This window comes from Lepus europaeus, unplaced genomic scaffold (assembly GCF_033115175.1).
Source record: "Lepus europaeus isolate LE1 unplaced genomic scaffold, mLepTim1.pri SCAFFOLD_3_1, whole genome shotgun sequence".
NCBI lineage: Eukaryota > Metazoa > Chordata > Mammalia > Lagomorpha > Leporidae > Lepus > Lepus europaeus.
Genome location: NW_026909276.1, coordinates 13,647,684 through 13,673,527, shown reverse-complemented (window position 1 = coordinate 13,673,527; position 25,844 = coordinate 13,647,684). Strand labels below are relative to the sequence as shown.

Here is a 25,844-nt window from a genome sequence, read left to right as displayed (position 1 = left end):
GAAAGGCTGGAAAATATATATACCATGCCAACAGAAATGAAAAAAGAGCGGGGGTAGCCATCTTAATATCAGACAACATAAACTTTACCACAAAATCTGTTAGGTGAGACAAAGAGCGGCACTATTTAATGATTAACGGATCCATTCAACAGGAAGATATAACTATTATCAATGTATATGCACCTAATTACAGGGCACCAGCTTATTTAAACGACTTGTTAAGGGATCTATAGGGAGGCTTAGACCCCAATACAATAGTACTTGGATACTTCAATACTCCACTCTTGGAAATAGATCAACAGGGCAGAAGATCAACAAGGAGACAGTAGATTTAAATGACACTATAGCCAAAATGGATCTAACAGATATCTACAGAACATTTCATCCTATATCTAAGGACTTTACATTCTTCTCAGCAGTACATGGAACCTTCTCTAGGATTGACCACACACTATGCCATAAAGCAAGTCTCAGCAAATTCAAAAGAATTAGAATCACACAATGCAGCTTCTCAGACAATAAAGGAATGAAGTTGGAAATTAGCAACTCGGGAATCCCTAGAGCACGTGCAAACACATGGAGATTGAACAATATGCTCCTGAATGAACTATGGGTCATAGAAGAAATTAAAAGAGAAATCAAAAATTTTCTAGAAGTAAATGAGGATAACAGCACAACATACCAAAACCTATGGGATACAGCAAAACCAGTGTTAAGAGGAAAGTTTATATCAATAGGTGCCTACATCAAGAAATTGGAAAGGTACTAAATAGATGAGCTTTCAATTCATCTCAAGGATCTAGAAAATATGCAGCAAACCAGACCCAATTCTAGTAGGAGAAGAGAAGTAATTAAAATCAGAGAAGAAGCGGGAAAGGGGAGGGTTGTGGGTGGGAGGGAAGTTATGGGAAGTGGGAAGCCATTGTAACACATAAGCTGTACATTGGAAATTTATATTCATTAAATAAAAGTTAAAAAAAATCAGAGAAGAAATCAACAGGATTGAATCCAAAAAAAAAAAAAAAACAAATAATCAGCCAAACGAGGAGCTGTTTTTTTTGAAAAAATAAACAAAACTGACACCCCACTGGCCCAACTAACTAAAAAAAGAAGAGAAAAGATCCAAATCAATAAAATCAGAGATGAAAAAGAAATATAACAACAGACACCACAGAAATAAAAAGAATCATGAGAAATTACTACAAGGACTTGTATGCCAGCAAACAGGGAAATCTATCAGAAATGGATAGATTCCTGGACACATACAACCTACCTAAATTGAGCCAGGAAGACATAGAAAACCTAAACAGACCCATAACTGACACAGAAATTGAAACAGTAATAAGGCCCTCCCAGCAAAGAAAAGCCCAGGGCCAGATGGATTCACTGCTGAGTTCTACCAGACATTTAGAGAAGAACTAACTCCAATTCTTCACAAACTATTCAGAACAATCGAAAAAGAGGGAATCCTCCCAAATTCTTTCTATGAAGCCAGCATCACCTTAATTCCTAAGCCATAAAAAGATGCAGCATTGAAAGAGAATTACAGACCAATATCCGTGATGAACATAGATGCAAAAATACTCAATAAAATTCTGGCCAATAGAATGCAAGAACACATCAGAAAGATCATCCACCCAGACCAAGTGGGATTTATCCCTGGTATGCAGGGATGGTTCAATGTTCGCAAAACAATCAACGTGATACACCACATTAACAGACTGAAGAAGAAAAAAAAACATATGAAAAAGAAATTAAAGGGATACAAATTGGGAAGGAAGAACTCAAACTATCCCTCTTTGCAGATGATATGATTCTTTATTTAGGGGACCCAAAGAACTCCACTAAGAGACTATTGGAACTCATCGAAGAGTTTGGAAAAGTAGCAGGATATAAAATCAACGCACAAAAATCAACAGCCTTTGTATACACAGGCAATGCCATGGCTGAGGAAGAACTAAGATCAATCCCATTCACAATAGCTACAAAAACAATCAACTACCTTGGAATAAACTTAACCAAGGATGTTAAAGATCTCTATGATGAAAATTACAAAACCTTAATGAAAGAAATAGAAGAGGATACCAAAAAATGGAAAAAATGTCCATGCTCATGGATTCGAAGAATCAATATCATCAAAATGTCCATTCTCACAAAAGCAATTTACAGATTCAATGCAATACCAATCCAGATACCAAAGACATTCTTCTCAGATCTGCAAAAAATGATGCTGAAATTCATATGGAGACACAGAAGACCTCGAATAGCTAAAGCAATCTTGTACAACAAAAACAAAGCCGGAGGCATCACAATACCAGATTTGAAGACATACTACAGTGCAGTAGTTATCAAAACAGCATGGTACTGGTACAGAAACAGATGGATAGACCAATGGAACAGAATAGAAACACCAGAAATCAATCCAAACACCGACAGCCAACTTATATTTGATCAAAGATCCAAAACCAATACCTGGAGTAAGGACAGTCTATTCAATAAGTGGTGCTGGGAAAATTGGATTTCCATGTGCAGAATCATGAAGCAAGACCCATACCTTTCAATTTACACAAAAATCCACTCAACATGGATTAAAGACTTAAATCTATGACCCAACACTATGAAATTATTAGAGAGCATTGGAGAAACGCTGCAAGATATAGGTACTGCCAAAGATTTCTTGGAAAATACCCCAGAAGCACAGGCAGTCAAAGCCAAAATTTACATTTGGGATTGCATCAAATTGAGAAGTTTCTGTACTTCAAAAGAAACTGTCAGGAAAGTGAAGAGGCAACCGACAGAATGGGAAAAATATTTGCAAACTATGCTACAGATAAAGGGTTGATAACCAGAATCTATAAAGAAATCAAGAAACTCCACAACATCAAAACAAACAACCCACTTAAGAGATGGGCCAAGGACCTCAATAGACATTTTTCAAAAGAGGAAATCCAAATGGCCAACAGATACATGAAAAAATGTTCAAGATCACTAGCAATCAGAGAAATGCAAATCAAAACCACAATGAGGTTCCACCTCACCCCATTGAGAATGGCACACATTCAGAAAACTACCCACAACAGATGCTGGAGAGGATGTGGTGAAAAGGGACACTAACCCACTGATGGTGGGAATGCAAACTGGTTAAGCCATTATGGAAGTCAATCTGGAGATTCCTCAGAAACCTGAACATAACCCTGCCATACAACCCAGACATACCACTTCTTGAAATTTACCCAAAGGCAATTAATTGGAAAACAAAAAAGGGGTCTGCACATTAATGTTTATTGCAGCTCAATTCACAATAGTTAAGACCTGGAACCAACCCAAATGCCCATCAACAGTAGACTGGATAAAGAAATTATGGTACATGTACTCTATAGAATACTATACATCAGTCAAAAAAAATGAAACCCAGTCATTTGCAACATGATGGAGGAATCTGGAAAACATCATGCTGAGTGAATTAAGCCAGTCCCAAAGGGACAAATATCATATGTTTTCCCTGATCAGCGATAATTAACTGAGCACCAAAGGGGAAACCTGTTGAAGTGAAATGGACACTATGAGAAACAGTGACTTGATCAGCTCTTGTCCTGACTGTTGATGTACAATGTAATACTTTATCCATTTTAGTATTTTTTTGTTCTAGTACTAGTGGTTGAACTTTGTAATAAACACACAATTATTCTTAGGTGTTTAAATTTTAACTGAAAAATGATCCCTGTTAGGAATTTGGAATGCATTATGCTGAGTGAAATAAGCCAGTCCCAAAGGGACAAATATCATATGTTCTCCCTGATCAGTGACAACTAATCAAGCACCAAAAAGGAAACCTGTTAAAGTGAAATGAACACTTTGAGAAACAGTGACTTGATCAGCCCTTGTACTGACTGTTGATGAACAATTTAATACGTTATCCCTCTTAGTATTTTTGTTTGTTCTACTTAGTACTTTTGGTTGAATACTGTAATCAATACACAGTTATTATTAAGTGTTGAAACTTAACTGAAAAGTGATCACTGTTAAATATAAGAGTGGGAATAAGAGAGGGAAGAGATGTGCAATTTGGGACATGCTCAAGCTGACTTGCCCCAAACCGTAGAGTTAGAAACATACCAGGGGATTCCAATTCAATCCCTTCAAGGTGGCATGTACCAATGCCATCTCACTAGTCCAAGTGATCAATTTCTGTTCACAATTGATCATAATGATAGGACTAAGAGCCAAAGGGATCACATGAACAAGACTAGTGGCTGCAAATACTAATGGATAGAATAAAAAAGGGAGGGAACGATCCAACATGGGAAGCGAGATACACAGCAGACTCATAGAGTGGCAGATGTCCTAAACAGCACGCTGGCCTCAGAATCAGCCCTTAAGGCATGCAGATCTGGCTAAAAAGCCCATGAGAGTATTTCAGGCATGGAAAGCCAAGACACTCTGGCAAAAAAATGACCTAAATGAAAAATCTCTGCGAGTGAGAGCATAGTGGAAAGAACAGGTCATCAAGGAAGGAGGTACCTTTCTGTGAAGGGAGGACAGAACTTTCACTTTGCCTATGACCTTGTCTAAATATGATCAGAGTTGGTGAACTCAAAAGGCTTCCATAGCCTTGGCAACTCGTGATAAGAGCCTAGGGTGATTACTGATGCCATAAACAAAAGTGTCAATTTGTTAAGTCAACAACAGGAGTCACTGTGCACTTACTCCTCATGTAGGATCTCTTCCTAATCTGCTGTACATTGTGATTTAATGCTATAACTAGTACTCAAACAGTATTTTTCTCTCTGTGTTTCTATGTGATTGCAAACTGTTGAAATCTTTACTTAATATATGCTAAACTGATCTTCTGTATATAATGAGAATTGAAAATGAATCTTGATGTGAATGGAAGGGGAGAGGAAACGGGAAAGGGGAGGGTTGTGGGTGGGGGGGAAGCTATGGGGGGGTGGAAGCCATTGTAGTCCATAAGCTGCACTTTGAAAATTTATATTCATTAAATAAAAGTTAAAAAAAAAGAGTTTCAATTGTTCAATCAACAACAGGAGTCACTGTGCACTTGCTCCACATGTAGAACCTCTGTTCTTAATGAATTGTACTATGAGAATTAATAGTAAAACTTGTCTTCAAACATTACTTTGTGCTTTGTGTGTCTGTGTGGGTGCAAACTGTTAAAATCTTTACTTAGTATAGAGTTGATCTTTTGTATATAAAGATAATTAAAATTAATCTTAATGATGAATGGGGTAGGAGAGGCAGTAGGAGGTAGGATGACCCGGGGTTGGGAGGGTGGGTATGGGAGGAAGAATTGCTATATTCCAAAAGTTGTACCTATGAAATTTATATTTATTAAATAAAAGATTTCTTAAAAAATAAAAATATAGCGTGTGTTCCCTAAGAAGCTAAAAGGGCCTGGTATCTTTCAGACTAACCTTAACATTTGAAGCTCTGACTTTGAAATTGAATGATGACTATATGTGCTTGAAGATCCTCCTTCTTAGTTCCTTTTCAGTATGTGTGGCTCAGGTAATCCTTGAGTGGGAAAAGAGAATTCTAAATTCCAACTTTTGCAAGTTGGATTGTGGAATTGAGGGTTGCCACTGATCTGAAAATAACTGCAGTGCAGCTGTCATCCTACCACTGATTGTTCAGTATCATTCTAATCCTGCACTTGGAGACTACATGTATCCAACATTCTCCCTTTGTGTATCTATTCTTTTGGGTATGTGCAGCCACATCTGTCCATCTGTTTTTTTTATTAAACTTTTATTTAATGAATATAAATTTCCAAAGTACAGCTTATATGTCCCCATATAGCAACACAAAGTGAAAAAAAATACTGTTGGAGTACTGGTTATAGCATTAAATAAGAGTGTACAGCACTGTTTTTAAAGATTGGTTTACTTAATCAAAAGGCAGAGTTACAAAGAGGGAGGGGGAAGAAAAAGAGACAGAGATCTTAAATTAAAAAATATACAGCCCCAAAGAAATAGATCCACTATGGCCTTTTTTATGAAATGCATTTCTCATTCTCATAAACTCCATATTCTTCAAGATTTTTACAACTGTTAAACTGTTTATATTTTCATAGAATGAAAATCATTGGTGTTCATTATTTTCTTTGAGTTCAGACCCAAACACTTGAAGAAAGAAAATATTATGGCAATTTAGGTACAGTTTTTATGCTTGAGAGATTTCAGTATGTTGTGTATACTCAAACTGCTACAGCTTCATGCCTCCTGCTTCTGAAGCAGTGTATGGTGAGCACTTGAGAGAGACTGGTATGTATTTGCACGTGTATTTTTAATATAAATATGTAACTTCCTTTACACTCTATGTTGCTAAGTCATAATTCACATGTATTGTTGTCTTATTAATAATGGGCCTTGTAATCAAAGAAGGAGGTACCTTTCTCTGAAGGGAGGAGAGAACTTCCACTTTGACTATGACCCTATCGGAATAAGATCAAAGTCAGCCCACTCTGAAGGCTTCCATAGCCCTGGCAACTCATGACTAGAGCCTAGGGAGATTACTGACACCATGAACAGGAGTGTCAAATCGTTAAGTGAGCAACAGAAGTCACTGTGTACTTACATCCCATGTGGGATCTGTCCTTAATATGTTGTCTAATGTGCAGTGATGCTATAACTAGTACTGAAACAGTATTTTTACAGTTTGTGTTTCTGCATGGGTACAAACTGATGAGATCTTTACTAATTATATACTGAATCGAGCTTCTGTATATAAAGATAAATGGAAATGAAAAAAAAAAACCTGGTGTTAAATTGGAAATGGCATAGAAAATTAATAAATTTTTAAAAAATATCATGTAGGATCTCAGTCTTTAATGTGCTGTACACTCTTATTTAATGCTATAACTAGTACTCCAACAGTATTTTTTTTTCACTTTGTGTTGCTATATGGGGGCAAACTGTTGAAATCTTTTATTTATTTATTTATTTATTTATTTTTTAACTTTTATTTAATGAATATAAATTTCCAGTATACAGCTTATGGATTACAATGGCTTCCCCTTCCCATAACTTCCCTCCTACCCGCAACCCTCCCCTCTCCCGCTCCCTCTCCCCTTCCATTCACATCAAGATTCATTTTCAATTCTATTTATATACAGAAAATCAATTTAGTATAAAATACTTCAACAGTTTGCACCCACATAGAAACACGAAGTGAAACATACTGTTTGAGTACTAGTTATAGCATTAAATCAAAATGTACAGTACATCAAGGACAGAGATCCCACATCAGGAGCAAGCGCACAGTGGCTCCTGTTGTTGACCCAACAAATTGACACTCTAGTTTATGGCGCCAGTAACCACCCTAGGCTGTCGTCATGAGTTGCCAAGGCTATGGAAGCCTTCCAAGTTCCTCGACTCTGATCATATTTAGAGAAGGTCATAAAAGACAGGGTGAGGATAGTAACCAATGATCCTAAGAGTGGCCTTAACCAGGTCTGAACAATTATACAGCATTAAGTGGGGAAGAGGACCATCAGTACACACAGGTTGGGAGTAGAGCCATTGGAGGTAGAGTAGAGGTTATGATTACAAAGGAATGAGGCCCAAGTGCACTAGACAGGGTCTAGAACAAAGGACAGAGTCATTATTAGAGGAGCTAAGAAAGGTGCTGTCTAAGCTACAATTAAGTTTTCTGATTGAGAGGCAAATAGAACCTGATAGAAGGGGCTTGATAATAATCTGGTGGGTTTTAGGCCTTGTAAGTTACCTAATATATACTAAACTGATCTTCTGTTTATAAAGAGAATTGAAAATGAATCTTGATGTGATTGGAAGGGGAGAGGGAGCAGGAAAGGGGAGGGTTGTGGGTGGGAGGGAAGTTTTGGGAGGGGGGAAGCCATTATAACCCATAAGCTGTACTTTGGAAATTTATATTCATTAAATAAAAGTTTAATCATAAAAATGGGCCTTGTAATCTTTGAACCATTTGCAAATAATAAATATGTACTGCTACATATTAGTAATATTTACTTTTCTTATATTTACTTCTCTTTTGTAAAGACTATTTTACATTCTTATGTAATATTGATGCATACAAAAGAATATAATTGATATGCTGAGATATAAAACACAATAAACTAGCACTCCAAATCACTTAAGATTGGCACTGTATTTGTTTTTGGCAAGTGCTTGTTCTTTTATTATATATATATATATGTATATATATAATAAAATAAATATTATATAATATATTAATAACAAATGAATATAATATAATATATAATTGTATAAATATAATAACATATATTATATATATAAAACCTTGTACATTTAGGAAAAAAATCCCTTAAATGACATCTGATTTCCTGTTTATTCTACTTTACTGAGCTGGCATTGAAAGGGATCTCAGCATTTATGCAATCCTCCCATTACTGGCACTTGTGAAGAGCATTATGGTTATAAAATGAAAGCAGCATTCCCACCTGAAAACATAAAACATAGCAAAAAAAGAATCTTTTACTTAATGGAAACAAGTCTGGGAGACATCTGCTGGGAAGGAATGAAAAGCACAAGTGAGCTCCACCTCTTACTGAATTGGGCAGGTTTTGCTATTGAGTTCCTCAGTTTTCATGAACTTACAGTGTCAGCAGCAAATGATAACATCAACACAACACACATTTTATATTATATGAATTCATGGTTGAAAGAAATTTCTACAAATAGTTTTGTCAAAATATTATGGTTGCTACCAAAATTAAGCATCTAAAAATGTAACCATCTAAACCTTGAATTATGTATTTAAAATAAATACTCAGGTGAATTTTTACAAACAACATTTCAGTTACTCTGGATAAATATAATAAGTCCATATAATTCCACAGCATCTGGTTTCAGAGTCAACACAAAGTCAGAAAATTAAACTGCCATGTACACAATAGTGAATTCACTAAAGAAACCAGCGCTGCTTGCTATGAGGCAAGTGGTAGGAGAAGGCCAGGAATGGGGGCAGGGAAGCATCAGCACCCTGTCCTACAGCACAGACTTTGGCACCTGGGGAAATCTAGCAGAGCCTGGCAAGATGAGGCACCCCCAGCCTCCAGGACCTGCTTGGAAGCTGAGATACCTCAGCCAGCCCCAGGGTTCTCGGGTCTAATCTCAGAGCTAGACCCCATTGCCGATCTTGATGCCTTCAGTTCTAGCATCTAAGGCAGCCCACAAGGTGACTGTGTCCCCATGCCAACCCACTTCCCAAAGCCAATGCACCACAAGAAGATAAAAAGATAAAGTTATTTTAAAATGGGCAGTTTTGAGAACAGGTGCAAAGTCACAGCACCATTAAATCACAAACAGATTTAGGTTTGCTCACTGTTTCTCAGTCCTCCCTTTCCTCTATGTTCCCATGACTGCATATTTTGCTGCTATTCTGATGGGGAGAAATGCAAAATGCCTGTTTTCTCTTTTGTGGTTTGAAGAGTTATTTAGAGCTGGACTTGGGATCAAATTCAAGGTTTTCTTTTTCTGTGGAGTGTTTTACCCATTACATCTAAATGCTTGACTGTGAGCATCACTTTTCCAGGCCTTCCTGATAGGATGCAGTTTATTTCCACAAGTACTACTCAGATATTATCTTTCATCATAGAACACAGCCACTGTTGGCATTCAGCTCATTTTTTTATCTGTAGACAATAAAATTCATTTGATCTGCCTTCTATATTTATTTTTTCACTTACTATGTTTCAAATGATACATTTTCAGCATTTTGTTTGCTTTCCTCCTGTTACAAATTTTATACTAGGACTAGAGGGCCAATCCATTGCAGTTACTCATAAAGTCTCTATTAGTCTTTTTTTTTTTTTTTTGACAGGCGGAGTGGATAGTGAGACTGAGAGAGACAGAGAGAAAGGTCTTCCTTTGCCATTGGTTCACCCTCCAATGGCTGCTGTGGCCGGCGCGCTGCGCTGATCCAAAGGCAGGAGCCAGATGCTTCTCCTTGTCTCCCATGTGGGTGCAGGGCCCAAGCACTTGGGCCATCCTCCACTGCCTTCCCGGGCCATAGCAGAGAGCTGGCCTGGAAGAGGGGCAACCGGGATAGAATCCGGTGCCCCAACCAGGACTAGAACCCGGTGTGTCGGCGCCGCAAGGTGGAGGATTAGCCTATTAAACCACGGCGCCGGCCATTCTATGTCTTCAATAACTGATGTTTTCTGAAATTTTTTTGCCAAGTTGCAGTTTTTCCTCATCCTAAACCACAAGCCTCCCCATATGTATCACCACAGTGACACCTAGAACTTTAACAACAATTTGCTTGAAAATGGGGTGTTTTCAGAATTGGTGACTAATGATGGCACCATTCAAACACAAAAGGGCTTGGGCTCTCTTTCTGTTTCTCTGACCATTTCAGTTACTCAAGTGTATATAAATCCTCACAGTTCATGTGAATGCGAATTCTGTCATTTAGGGTTAGAAGTAAGTGTAGGGCTAGATATAGGATAAGTATTAGGGTTATTATTAGGACTAGGATGAGAGTTAGGACTGGTGTTAAGGTTTAGAATGAACGTTATTATTAAGGCTATTGTTAGGGTTGGGGTTAGGGTAAGATTTAGAGCTAGGTTTATGTTTAGTGTCAGTGCTAGTATTAGGCTTATGGCAAGAGTCAGGGCTAGTTTTAGGATTAGGGTTCTGTTAAGTTTAGGCTTAGGTCTGGGTTAGATTAAAAGCCATTGTTAGGGTTATGGTTAGGGCTAGGCTTAGGGTTAGGGCTAGACATAGAGTTATGTTTAGCTTTAGGGTTAGAATAAGGATTAGGTCTAGGACTAGTGTTATATTTAGGATTAGATTTGTGATTACAGTTATAGATAGGGTTGACTATTGTTAGGCCTAGGGATAGAGCTAGGATTAGGGATAAGTTTAGGTGTAGGGCTAGGGATAGAGTTAGAGCTGTGGTTTTATATACATTATATATATAATATATACAATATATATATATGGTTATAAATGTATATGGTTATATATCTATATATAATATATAGAGAGAGCTCTGGTTATATATAATATAAAGTTGTAGTTGAAGTTAGGGTCATCATCACTAGGATGAGGCTTAGTCTTTGGTTAGCATGATGGTTACTTTAAGGCTAGTGTTAGATATAGCATTAAAGTTAGCTTCAGGACTGTGTTTAAGTTCACACTGAATGCTAGTTTGTTTTATGGTTAGGCCAAAGCAGAAAGATAGGATTAGTGTTGGGGTGAGATTTAAAATTAGTTTAAGATTAGGGTTATATTTAGTTCTATGGTAAATTTTAGAGTTAGAGCCAGAGTTAGGACTATGGTTAGAGCTAGTGTGATAGTTAAAGTTAGGACTATGGATAGGTTTTAGGCCAGGGTTAGGGTTAGGGTTAAGGCAGGGTTAGGTTTAAGTTTTGGTATTATTGTTACGGTTAGAGGTGGGGCTCATATTAGGATTAAGGTTAATGCTTGAGTTATTAAGGCTAACTTTAGGGATAGGATTAGAGTTTAGGTTGGGTTAAAGCACCATGTTAGGATACAGTTAGGATTTTGGCTAAGTATAGAATTAAGGTAAGGTTATGGTTAAGATGAGGGCCAAGTTTAGGGTTAATGCTTTGTCTAGGGATAGACCTAGTATTAGGCTTCAGAATTGGTTTAGATCTAGGATTAGGTTTAGGGTTAGAGCTAGGACTAAGACTAAGGCTAGGGCTAGGGCCAAGGTAAGGATTAGGGCTTGGACTAATGTTATAATTTGGTTTATTTTTATAAAATGAAAAGCAATAAAGACATAGTAATATGAATACCAATCATATTTTTAAAAAATCCTCCTAATAAATCTCATGTTGATTCTAAAACTGAGGTGAAAGACTGGAATTTAGGTGGATCTACAGAACATGGACACAGAGACAGACCATATCATCCCAAACTGGCTACTGCCTAAAAATAGGTGTTCAATTCCAAGTTTTAAAGGACATTTTAAAACTAACCAATGGCAGAGACATCTACGTTAACATATCCCAACTATAATTAAACTAAAGAGAGAATTACTTGGTTACTTCCCAAGAATCTTTAGTCAACTGATTTTAGTTGATCTTTCTTAATATTTGTTTTTCATTATGGTAGTTCAGTTATTTCCTTATGAACAATAAAACATTTGTTGAACCAGATAAACTAGAAAAGATAATATAAGGGCAGTTCAAAAGGTTTGCAGAAAATGGAGTTAAAAGTTATTTATTTTGTGAATTTTTTAATGCATGCAGTTTTCTCAAAATAAACATGTCCATGAACTTTTTGAAGCATCCTCATGCATCTTAAGATACTCTTCCAGAATGATATGTCGACTCCACTGACTTATGTTACACATCCACATGAGTGGAGATGCAATCTCTAGGTTGTATCATCTTGATGTTTCTGTATGCCTTATACCACACAAAGAAGATCCCTGTCCGTCTCTGACAGGATAATATTGATCTTATTCTCCAAGTGGGCACCCAGAATATCACAAAGGTCAGTAGGAAAGCCTCATTCAGTATTACTGTGTTCACAGAGGATGGCATTTATTCCTTAGGAAGTAGCATCCAGACCATCATAATGGGACATTCCACCTGTTGAGGTACAGGTCTGCTTCCACACCCTGCTCTCAGAACCAGCACACAGGGCCAACGCTTTGACTCATGATGCTAAGGTCCTTCCTACCCCAAGAGCTAATAAGTAAATATGAATTAGTTTGAGGTGTCTTTTGATTCACTCAATCATGGTTGCCAGGGCAACAGATTCATCCAGGGTGCATGATTGACCCATTCCAGTATGTAGAGCAAAGGCTTCTGCTGTGAAAGAATTTCAGTTCTCTGGTAAAGTTATCTGTTTTGAGAGAGCTGAGCCACCACCTGTATCAAAGTCTTCTCTGTACAATCCAGGCTGATCCTTATTTTTCTCTTCATCAATCCTAGCAGAAAAAGAAGTGACAGGAACACCTTCAACTTCTCTCACTGCAGACACAACTTTATCCATATCTTGGGTATGCTTAATGTTGACTTGTACTCAGTGGTACCCTCTATAGGATAGCCATGAGTTTTGGAAGGATATATATATGCCTGGATGTGCAGGCTCTAAGCCCTTTGGAAAACCACTTTTTCAATCCCTGGGGTGCAGCATCATAGGCTGTGCGAAGAGAGTAGATGCCAACTGTGATCTCCAAAGCCCAGAACACCAGGTGCTCCTTTCAGGACATCCAGGTAATATGCTTTATGTGTAGGAAAATAGGTGGAATGTAGGAAAAGATGAGTCCTGCCTTCTTATGCAGAGCCTCCTCCATCACCTTCTCAGTCAAGTCATTGGTCAGGAAGAATGTACTTATAGTTGTTGGTGGGCTTGGTTCCACCAGCAATCCAATATTGTCCCAACTCTCAGCAGACGACAGGGATGTAAAGTCATTCAAGGAGGAAATGAGTCTTCAGACCCATGAAGGAACAGGAAGAATTGCAGTTCAGAGATTACATAAACCAGACTGTCATGGGGACCAGGCATTAGCAAGATGAGAGAAACTCGTGTCCATATTGGTCACTTTTTTTTTTCCTCTCTCTCTCTCTTCTAGTTAGCCTGGTGAACTTTTCCCCACGGAGTTTCAAGCCTCGTTCCCTCTAGTCTCCTCTTTCTGCTTGCCCGCCAGTGTCTCAAGCTATTGAGGTTCGGCTCACCTCGTGTTCCAGCGCTGGTGCATTGATTCTGCCGCTGGTGTCCCGAACTTGGGCTCCCACGCTCTCCACACAGGTCCACTGTGAATCACTAGTTCCGGAAGAGTTTCCTCTGCTGTTTTTTCCCCTACACTTCCTTGAACCTGCAGTATCTCCACTTTTATTAAGCTGTCCTTTCCAGGACTATCAGTGTGCTCCCTTCCTATTCCGCCATCTTGCCGCTCTCCACCTCACAATGTTTTTGGAAAGACATTCTTGAAAGGGCACTCACAATTTATTAATTGGTAAAGATTAAACACAACTTGGTTTCATGAAGACATTCATTTGCTACTGATTTTGTAAAAAGAAATAAAGTTAGTAAAGATAACATAATTTTAAGAATTTTTATCCAAATAAATTACAGAATTCCAAAGAAAGATCATGTGTCACTAACAAATGAACAATTGAAAAATAATTCAATGATATTAACTATGTTCCTCTTAATACAGGGATACTCTTGGGATGCCATGTTAGCATTTTTCAATAGAGTATCTCCAGATTTTATATACCTAAAATTCCATAAAAAGCATGCATGTTGGAAGATTCCAAGATGGTGGAATAGGGAAGCACATATACTAGTGGTAACTAGTTTCAAAAAATGTTGGAAGCACATTATTGAGGAAGAGTTTGAGAAAACTGTGGTGGAAATTCTACAGGAGAGAAATGCCATGGATCTGTGTGGAAGATGCAGACATGCAGCATGAACACAGACACAACAGGATGCCAGCAGCCAAGAGGAGGAGAAAGCACCGGCTTTGGAGAGTGAGGTGAGATCAGACTGCAGCAACCCATATCACTGGTGATATAGACATAGGGAGACTTTGACGTGAGTCTGGCCTGGAGCTCTGAGGGGGAAAGTGTACCCACTGACCCAGTAAAAAACTAGGGGGGCATGTTTCTCTCACTACATTCACTAAACAATGGTGCCCAATAATCAGTTGAGAGAAGGTGGGCATCATTTTGGACAGAAACAGAAGATGCAGAAGCTCTTGTGCACATGCTCAGCACCTGGCTGAGACAAGATGCCATCTTCTAACAGTACCAGTGGCAGCAGCTTGAATGCATGCAACTTGCAACTGATGGGGAGAATTGGAAGCATTTGGTTGGTGGCTATTGTGCATGTGTGTGATCCAGAGATTCTAACAGAAGGAAAACTCCATGTTTCCCATTGACTTTGAGTCTGGCTGGGCAAATTGACTAGAGTCTGTGCACCCACATATTACTGAGGTCCCCACAATCTCTCAGTGCTCAAACTGTCGAGGCTCTGGGAATGTCTCTGCCTCTCTGTGAATGAGACAGTCTAGCAAGGTGGATCAAATCATCTGCACCCATTGACAGTGGGAGTCCTGTGTGCTGAGACTGTGGAAACTCTGACTGCATAAGAAGGCACAGGATATAGCTGGTTCTCTGGACAACCAATGTGAGCTGCTCTACAGGCACTTATCAAAAGAAAAAATTTTAGAAACCACAGGCAAGTGAAAAATGCTCAATATCACTAGTCACCAGAGAAATACAAATCACAATCACAGTGAGATTTGACCTCACCCCTGTCAGAGTGGCTCTCAAACAGAAATCAACAATCAACAAATGCTGGCCAGAATGTGGGGAAAAGGCATCTTAATCCACTATTGGTGGGAAAATAAACTAGCACAGCTATTGTGGAAGACGTATGGAGACACCTCAGAAACTTGAACGTAGATATACCATATGACTCCGCAATCTTAATCCTGGGAATTAATCTAAGTGAAATGAAATAGGCATATAAGGGGCCAGCGCTGTGGTGCAGTAGGTTAATGCCCTGGCCTGAAGTGCTGGCATCCCATATGGGCACCAGTTCTAGTCTTGCCTGCTCCTCTTCCGATCCAGCTCTCTGCTATAGCCTGGGATAGCAGTGGAAGATGTCCCAAGTCCTTGGGCCCCTGCACCACATGGGAGACCTGGAGGAAGCTCCTGGCTTCTGGCTTCAGATCAGTGCAGCTCTGGCCATTGCAGTCATCTGGGGAGCGAAACAGCAGGTAGAAGACCTCTCTCTCTGTCTCTACCTCTCTCTGTAACTCTGTATTTCAAATATTTAAATCTTAAAAAGAGAAATAGGCATATGAAGGAGCTTTCTGTATCCTCATGTTCATTGAGCTCAATTAACAATAGCTAAGATATGGATTCAACCTAGATGTCCATCAGCTGATGACTGGATAAAAAAATGTATATATATATATATATACATATATATATAAATGTGTATATATATATACATACTTATATATGTATTTATAATAAACAACTACTCAGCTATAAAATATAATGAAATCCTTTGTTTTGCAACAAAATGAATACAATTGAAAACCATTAAATTTAGTGAAATAAGCCAATCCCAAAAAGACAAACACCTTATGTTCTCCTTGATCTGTGGTAACTAATAGAGCAGCAAAAAATGGAATGTATAAGAGTGAAATTGACATTTTGAGAGTTTATGATTTTTTACAGCCCTTGTTTCTACTGCTGAACAACAGTGCTGTACTCTTTACTAAGCATAGGGTGAATCTTAAGAGTAAAAAGTCCACTGAAAGTAGATCAGTGTAGGAAGTAGGGCTGACACTGTGGAGTAGTGGGGAGAACTGTGCCAAGTTTCAGTCCCAGAGGCTCCACTTCCAATCCAGCTCCCTGCTAATGTGTCTGGGAAAGATCAGATCACTCAGGGGCTTGAGCCCCTGCAACCACATGGGAAACTTGGAAGAAGCTCCTGGCTCCTGGCTTTGGACCAGCCCATCTCCAGCCATCGCAGCCATGTGGGGACTAAACCAGTGGATGGAAAATCTGTCTCTGTCTCTTCCTTCCTTTGTCTTTGTAACTTTGCCTTTCAAATAAAAAATGAATAGATATTTAAGGAAAAATAAGACAGGGAATTAGAGAGAAAGGATGAGTGAGAATGTGTGGGTGGGAGAGAGGATAAGATGGGAAGTATCACTATGTTCCTAAATCTGTATATATGAAATATGTGAAATCTGTTTACCTTAAATTAAAAAAAATTAAAAACTGACATTTAATTTCAATAGCTGTGAAATAGAATAACTACAATAAAAAATTCTACTTGTAGGCCAAATAAATTGGAATAGTAATAAAAATGCAATATAATTTTTAAAATGGTCTGACTTTAACATGTATCATCCCAGATGATGTATTGGAAACCTAATACCTGGGACTGGTGCTGTGGCACTGTGGGCTGAGCCTCTGCCTGTGGTGCTAGCATCCCATATGTTACCAGTTCATGTTCTGGCTGATCCTCTTCCAATCTAGCTCTCTGCCACGTGAGAAAGCAGTGGAGAATGACCCAAGTGCTTTGACCCCTACATTGATATAGGAGACCTGGAGGAAGCTCCTAGCTCCCAGGTTCAGACTGGCCAAGCTCCAGCCATTGTTGCCATTTGAGGAGTGAACCATCAAATGGAAGATCTTTCTCTCTGTCTCTCCCTCTCTCTGTCTGTAGCTCTACCTCTCAAATAAACAAAATCTTAAAAAAAATCCCCAAGACAATAGTTTCAACCCTCAGGAATAGATTGACACCAATTTTAAAAGGACCTTGAGGTGATAAGTTTTATCTCTTACACTCTCTCACCATGTAATGACTTCTGCCAAGTTAAGTTACAGGAATATGGCCCTCTCCTGATGGGGCCTCTTGATCATTGACTTCTCATATGACTGCAAGATACACTTTTTCTTTATAAATTACACATTGTACACCAGTTTTGTAACAATACAAAATAGATTAAGACTGAAGATAGATCAATACATATTTTCTCATCTTCAGGAAAGAGAGAAGGAAAATGGAGAGGTAGCATGTGGCTTAGCAGGTTAAACTGCTGCCTGGAGTGCTGGCATCTTATTTGGGCACTGATTCTAGTCCTGGCTTGGTTTACTTCTGATCACTCCTTATTAATATACCTGGAAAAGCAACAAAAGATGCCCTAAGTACTTGAGAGCGTGCACTCATGTGGGAGAATTGCATGAAGATCTTGACTCCTGGCTTCAGCTTGACCCAGCCCTGGACATAGCAGCCATTGGTGAGTGAACCAATGGATGGAATATTCTCATTCTCTCTCTCTGTCTCTCTCTCTCTCTCCCACTTCCTCCCCCTCTCTCTCTCCTTGTCTCCTCCCCTCTCTCTGTAATACTGCCTATTAAATAAATAAACCTTTAAAACAAAACAGAATACTAGCTTCTGGAGGATATCATGTTAATTTAAAAAAAAGAGAAGGAAAAGCAGAGAACTTTAGAAAACCATGAGACTATTAAGTTTTTTATTTTTAAAATTTTTTTTGACAGGCAGAGTGGAGAGTGAGAGAGAGAGAGACAGAGAGAAAGGTCTTCCTTTTTGCCATTGGTTCACCCTCCAATGGCTGCCATGGCTGGCGCGCTGCGGCCGGCTCACTGCGCTGATCTGATGGCAAGAGCCAGGTGCTTCTCCTGGTCTCCCATGGGGTGCAGGGCCCAAGCACTTGGGCCATCCTCCACTGCACTCCCTGGCCACAGCAGAGAGCTGGCCTGGAAGAGGGGCAACCGGGACAGAATCTGGCACCCTGACTGGGACTAGTACCCAGTGTGCCGGCACCACAAGGCAGAGGATTAGCCTAGTGAGCTGCGGCGCCGGCCTTATTTTTAAAATTTTTAAAGATTTATTCATTTATTTATTTGAAAGAGTTACACAGAGAAAGAAGGAGTGGCAGAGAGAGAGGGGGGTCTTCTATCCACTGGTTCACTCCCCATCTGGCTGCAACAGCTGGAGCTGCACTGATTTGAAGCCAGGAGCCAGGAGCTTCTTCCAGGTTTCCCAAGCAGGTGCAGGAGCCCAAGGACTTGGGCCATCTTCTATTGCTTTCCTAGGTCATAGAGAGAGCTGAATTGGAAGTGGAGCAGCTGGGACTTGAACCAGTGTCCATATGGATGCCAGCACTGCCAGCAACAGGCTTACCAGTTATGCCACAGCACCGGCCCCATTTTTTTTAAATTTAGTTCATGTCTATTTTCTAATGAGAATAGGGAAGGATTTTTTAAATATTTATTTATTTGAAAGGCAGATTTACAGAGAGGCGGAAGGAGAGAGAGAGAGAGAGAGAGAGAGAGTGAGAGAGGTCTTCCATCCACTGGTTCACTCCCCAAATGTCTACAAACAGCCAGAGCTGATATAATCTGAAGCCAGGATCCAGAGCTTCTCCTGGGCCTCTCATGTGATTGCAGCGTCTCAAGGACTAGGATCATCTTCCACTGCTTTCCAAGGCCATAGCAGAAAGCTGTATGAGAAGTGAAGCAGGCAGGACTTCAACAAGCATCTACATAGGATTCCAGCACTGCAGGCAGCGGCTTTATCCACTTTGCCACAGTGCAAGGCCCATGAGATTTAGCAACCAACATAAAAAGCATACTTCAAAGAGTTTGCAGAAAGTTGAATTAAAAATAAGAGAAGACTGAAAATAAGCTTAAGAATAATTAAGTAATCACCTTACTGGAGAAAAATTAATTTTCTTTGATCTTGGAAATATATAGATGTACTTATGATCATAACTGGAAGAGAAGATGAATGGAGAGAGTTGTGATTGGGTTCACCCTTCGATTCCAATGTGCAAAATAAAATTATTATTGAAATGAATTGGAAGTGGAGTAGCCAGGACTTGAACTGGTTCCCATATGGGATGCTGGCACTGCAGGCAGTGGCTTTACCCACTATGCCACAGTGCCAGCCCCTATGTATAAATCTTATGGCATCAGTAGAGACATTATGTAATATTATCTATTCCACATGAACAGGGAATGGTGATCTGAATATGTGAAAATACTCAACCCATGCATGATGATATAAAGTATTCATGGTCAAAAATTGTGTAACTTTTAGATATAGAAAGATACACATATTAAGTGATTTTGTAAAGATGACTTTAGTTATACCAGTATAAATACACTAGTCATATGCTCTGTCAGAAGCAGCCACAGGATCTGCAAATGTTTGGAGTTACCAAGCTTACATCCTTAACCAGAAGATGTGGTAAATGAGAATTTAGAGTCTTTTTTAATGTATGATGAAATGAATAACTACAGTGAACTGGAAAATATGAATAAGAGGTTGGTGTTATTGGAAGTGGGTCCAATAGAGGGGGAATCCCCTTGCAGTACTATAAATGAGTCATATAGAACAATAGTGCGAATAAGCTAGAAGGTGATACTCCAGATAAAATTTGCATCTGATACGTACCACTAAAGATGTACATGTTTAGGATTCTGAGCTTTGAAAAGAAGTACATATGAATGCAAATTCTTGCCATGTTATATTTTGCAAGGCAATTTTGTTATATTACTAAAACTTTGACCTACATTTCTCCTCACACGGAATCAGGAATTCAATCTATAAGTAGAGGTGTACTCCAAAGATTAAATAAGAAAAAATATACAAAACCCCATGGATATGCTTTTAACTAAACAACATTTGAAAAACTTGTTCTCTTGCTATGGATCATGGACTCCAAATCCCATTAAGTTGGCAGGTACCAATGCCATCTTACTAGTCAAAGTGATCAGTTTAAGTTCATAATTGATCATAAAGATAGGATTAAGTGTCAAAGAGATTACACAAATAAGATCAGTGCCTGATAATAATAATTGATAGAATTAAAAAGCAGAGAATGATCCAACATGGGAAGTAGGATACACAGCAGACTCATAGAATTACAAATGCCCTAAACAGCACTCTGGCCTCAGAATCAGCCCTTAAGGCATTCAGATCTTGCTAAAAAGCCCATGAGAGTTTCTCAGGCATGGAAAGCCAAGACACCGGCAAAAAATGACCTAAATGAAAGATCTCTGTGAGTGAGATCCTGGTGGAAAGAAGGGGCCATCAAAGAAGGAGGTACCTTTCTCTGAAGGGAGGAGAGAACTTCCAGTTTGATTTTGGCCTTGTCTAAATAAGGTCAGAGTTTGTGAACTCAAGAGACTTCCATAGCTTTGGCAGCTCATGACAAGAGCCTCGGGTGATCACTGACATCATAAATGCGAGTGTCAATTGTTAAATCAACAACAGGAGTCACTGTGCACTTGCTCCCCATGTAGGACCTCTGTCATTAATGTGTTGTAATATGAGAATTAACTGTAAAAGTAATCTTCAAACAGTGCTTTATACTCTCCCTGTCTCCCTCTCTCCCCTTCTCCCTCCCTCTCTTCTGGAAAGTCTGACTTTCAGATAAGTAAATCAATAATTTTTAAAGAAGAAACTAAGAAAGCAGAACAGATTCAAGAAAAATACAAATAAATATTTTAATAAGGACTCCAGAACAGACTATAAATGTGCTACTACTGCACTTTTGTCACTATGATGTACTAAAAGAAAAATAATTAATGTATATATTTTTTGACAGGCAGAGTGGACAGTGGGAGAGAGAGACAGAGAGAAAGGTCTTCCTTCTCCATTGGTTCACCCTCCAATGGCTGCTGTGGCCGGTGCACTGTAGCCCGCACACCTCGCTGATCTGAAGCCAGGAGCAAGGTGCTTCTCCTGGTCTCCCATGTGGGTGCAGGGCCCCAGGAATTGGGCCATTCTCCACTGCACTCCCAGGCCACAGTAGAGAGCTGGACAGGAAGAGGAGTGACCGGGACAGAATCAGGTGCCCCATCTAGGACTAGAACCCAGTGTGCCAGCGCCACAGGCGGAAGATTAGCCTATTGAGCTGTGGCGCCCACCAATGTATATTATCATGTACTAATTTGAATGATTAATTATTGGTAATTAGAATTTAGTTTTAAATAAAAATATTTCAAGTGGCAATATTCATCAGCCTAGTAGAAAAAGGTTGAAACAGGCTGGCACCACAGCTCACTAGGCTAATCCTCCACCTGCGGCACTGGCACTCTGCATTCTAGTTCTGGTTGGGGTGCCGGTTCCGTCCCAGTTGCTCCTCTTCCAGTCCAGCTCTCTGCTGTGGCCCAGGAAGGCAGTGGAGGATGGCCCAAGTCCTTGGGCCCTGCACCCGCATGGGAGACCAGGAGGAAGCAACTGGCTCCTGGCTTCGGATCGGTGCAACACTGGCCATAGTGGCCATTTAGAGGGTGAACCAATGGAAGGAAGACCTTTCTCTCTGTCTCTCTAACTAACTCTGCCTGTAAAAAAAAAAGGTTGAAACAAAGCACTCTCTCTTAACCTCACAAAGTCATGTGAATAGAAGGCATATCTGATTTATTCTAATAGGTCTTCCTAAAATTCACAAATTTTTTTCTGACAACGGTGAATTTGGATCATCATAGAAAATTCTTTGAAGGCTCTTGTTAAATGTGTTCCTCTCTGAGAAAGTAAATTTTACTGGATGAATCTACAAGAGGTAAATTTTTGATTTATAGAACATTGGAAAACCAATATACTTAGTCTCCAATTTCTGATTTACTTTATAGAACAGAAATTACACATATAAATTTCACCTTATCTATTTTTTTAAATTTTTACTTATTTATTTGACAGTCAGGAGAGAGACAGAGAAGTCTTCCTGGTTCACTCCCAAATGGCCACAATGGTCAGAGCTGGGCCAATCCAAAGCCAGGAGCCAGAGATTTTTCTGGGTCTCTCACATAGGTGCAGGGGTCCAAGCACTTGGGCCACCATCCTCTGCTTTCCCAGGTCATTATCACAGAGCTGGATTGGAAATGGAGCAGCTGAGACATGAACTGGCACCTGTATGGGATACCAGTGCCACAGGCAGAGGCTTAATGACTATGGCACGCACCGCTTCCCACTTTATCTAAATTTACAGTAAACCCATGAGTTGTACCACAACACAATTTTCCTTCCTTCCTTCCCTCCTTCTCTCCTTCCCTTGTTCCTTCCTTCCTTTCTTCCTTCCTTCCTTCTTTTCTTTTTCTTTCTTTCTTCTCTCTTTTCCTTTCTTTCTATTTCTTTTTCTTTCTTCCTTTTCGTTAATTTTTCTGTGTCATGAAGCTTGCACATTGCATCTAGGGACATGGACCAGGGAGAGAGGCTTATGATTACTGTGTGCAAATACTCTCCTCTTGAGGGTCAAAGCATCTGACAAAGTAGCTCTCCTAGATTAAGTCCTCAAGTGCCTCTCTCAATAATAAGCGAGAGAAGGTGTGCTAACTGAAGAACATCTTTGGTTTAATTAACTCTAGGAGGTCTGAGTGTTGCTGGGGTCCTCATTGGGCTATAATAATGGGTCATGAATCATTTGAGTGTGACTGTTCACCACATGAATCACTGATGCTGAAAGTTTCCTCTTATCTCTTCCAGCAAGAATCCTTAATGGCCCACACTGCTGCTGGTGCTGTAGAAACTTACAGTGTTGAAGGTGTAGTCCAAAATGGAGGCTGTCATGATGAAATTCTCTGAGTGCACTATTTTAATATCAGGCAGTGGGTTAATGCCCTGGCCTGAAGTGCCAGCATCACTTATGTGCGCCACTTCAAGACCAGGCTGCACCACTTTTGATTCAGCTCCTGGCTCTTGGCTTCCAATTGGCACAGCTCTGGCCATTATGGCCAATTAGGGAGTGAACCATTAGATGAAAGACTTCTCTCTGCCTCTCCTCTCTCTGTGTTACTCTGACTTTTGAATAAATATATCTTTTTTTAAAAAAAAGTTATTTGGCATATCACCTTTACTATAAAAATCACATCTGAGCAAGGTTTCGGCTCTGGATGCAACAGACTGTCACTGGCTAAGTGATAATTACAGTGTACTGACCTCTTCCAGATGGCAGCAGAACCCACAAGCACAGCCCCTTCTCTGTGATGACACCACTCCACATGCCCACTGCTCTCCTGCATGCTGCTCTTGAGCTCTAGCCTTTTAGTTTGCAACCAACCAACCACAGTTGGCTCTAATCACACACATCATGCTGCAAATATCACATGTTTGAGAGAGGACTTACTGTCACAGACCCACTGGTGTTTGGGGACAGGGATGGCTGAGCACACCCTGGCATCTGCTACTAAGAAATGACACAAAGGGCCCCAGATCTCAGAACTTATTCTTTGAGTGTTTACAGCATCTCTTGGTTTGGTTTGAAGAGGTCAATTATTTCTGAGTTTTTGGTCCAGCAGTCTGACAGCTACCAAGAAATTAATTCTCCCATTCCTTAATCAGGCATTTGAAACTTATTAGCAATATGTGTATTTCTTCATCTTTGAATAATGACTACTTCTCTGAAGAAAACAATGAGAGACACCAGGCAGGTTTTCTCTGGTAGGGTAAATCACACTTAGTAATATATGATTCAAATTAGTAGATCATTTTCCATTTTGACTTAAAGATTCTACCAGTTCCTGCTTACTACGTTGTCTTCAGAACTCTTTCACATTAAATATGACTAATATGCATTTCCATATTTTGAAAGAGAGTATAAAAACATCTCACAGCTTTTAATAAAACTTTCCTTTTCCCTTTTGCAGCAAATAGGCAAAGCCAGTTCAACACACCAGTATGAGAGGGGGAAAAAAAAACTCAACAAATTAAAATAACATTCAAACCACAGCATTAAGTATGTCTACATCCAGCTCAACATCAACATTTATAATATATCAATAATTTTGTCAGATTTTCTCTGTAGGGAACCTTTTTTTAATATGTTCAGATTATTTACAACTGTACAAGCAAAGCACACTCCCAAAGTGCACATATCTAATACAGTACCAACTATTTGCATTTACAGGATTTTTCAACAATCAGAAAAAAGATCACCTGTTTAAGATCCTTAAGGTATATTACAAAAACTGATGCTAGTTCTTGTACTATGGTATGCTTACTCAGTAAAACTAGTGACAAAATACACACACAGAAACTGAGTAATTATGATGCACTCATGTCAACCTGGGGTGTCTCCATGAACTCTTAGCTGTCTTATACAAAAGTTAAAGCAAAGTCATTTTCAAGTTTAAATGCAATTCAAGCCTTTAAATATTGGATGAAAATATTTTTTTAAAAAACCTCAGTCTTGTTAAATAACATTTTATGGAATAAACTGTATGGTTACATGTAGCAGGAAATATTTTAATGTCTGCTGCTTAGAATAATTAAAGAAAAATGTTGGGGGCCAGCACCGTGGCTCACTTGGTTAATCCTCCACCTGCAGTGCTGGCACCCCATATGGGTGCCGGGTTCTAGTCCCAGTTGCTCCTCTTCCAGTCCAGCTCTCTGCTGTGGCCCAGGAAGGCAGTGGAGGATGGCCCACGTACTTGGGCCCCTGCACCCACATTGGAGACCAGGAGGAGGCACCAGGCTCCTGGCTTCAGGTCGGCATAGCTCTGGTCATGGTGGCCATTTGGGGGATGAACCAATGGAAGGAAGACATTTCTCTCTGTCTCTCTCTTTCACTATATAACTCTATCTGTCAAATAAATAAAGAGAATAATTTTAGGCATTTTAAGACAAAATAATTTATATTTAAATTTATTATAAACTTGATAACTTTAGTGCTTCCTTGTTCAGAAGTACAACACTTCTAGAAGTGAATCAATGAGACCCTCATCTTGGAGGTAAAAAGAGCAACAATTTTTGTCCTCCACCAGCCAAAGAGGGGAATAAAACTACAAACACTACTCTCACACATAACTTTTAAATCCATGTGCTTTGCAGAGGTTCAGGAAGACATTGTCATGGAGTTAAGATGAGAACTCTCCTGAAAGAGTGCCTGGGGGTTGGGGGAACATGGACAGAAATGTGCATGGAGCAGGTGCACTAGGCCAAGAGCCAGAGCAGCCAGCTCACAGGGATCCAAACCATTTCATGATACAACATACTGGCAGCATGTCAGTGGCCAAAAAAGTATATTTTCATTTAGGTTCTATTCACTTGTTTTGAATTGATTTTAGGTAATAGCCACTTGCAATTGAGGGGAGAAGCTGGCTACTTGCTGACAGGATGTCAAAACTCAAAGCTTTCAGGTTTCTCTAGGGTGTTCTCTGCAGATTATTTCTGCCCACTGGATCAAAAAAGGCCTATATGTACATTTATATGTATTTTTAAATGCTAGAATTATTTGTTAACGGTTTAGATGAAAGCACAGCTCCCATGCCAGTGTGTCAGCGACCTGACACTGCCAACCCCCTTCCACCTTGAGGCTAAGGCCACCCTTGACAGCCCTCATACATC

General features: G+C 39.5%; 1 pseudogene; it reads right to left on the bottom strand.

Moving 5' to 3' along the window:
• Nucleotides 1-12,398: 12,398 nt before the first annotated feature.
• LOC133755227 (NIF3-like protein 1) lies at nucleotides 12,399-23,069 on the bottom strand (annotated as a pseudogene).
• Between the last annotated feature and the right edge of the window lie 2,775 nt (nucleotides 23,070-25,844).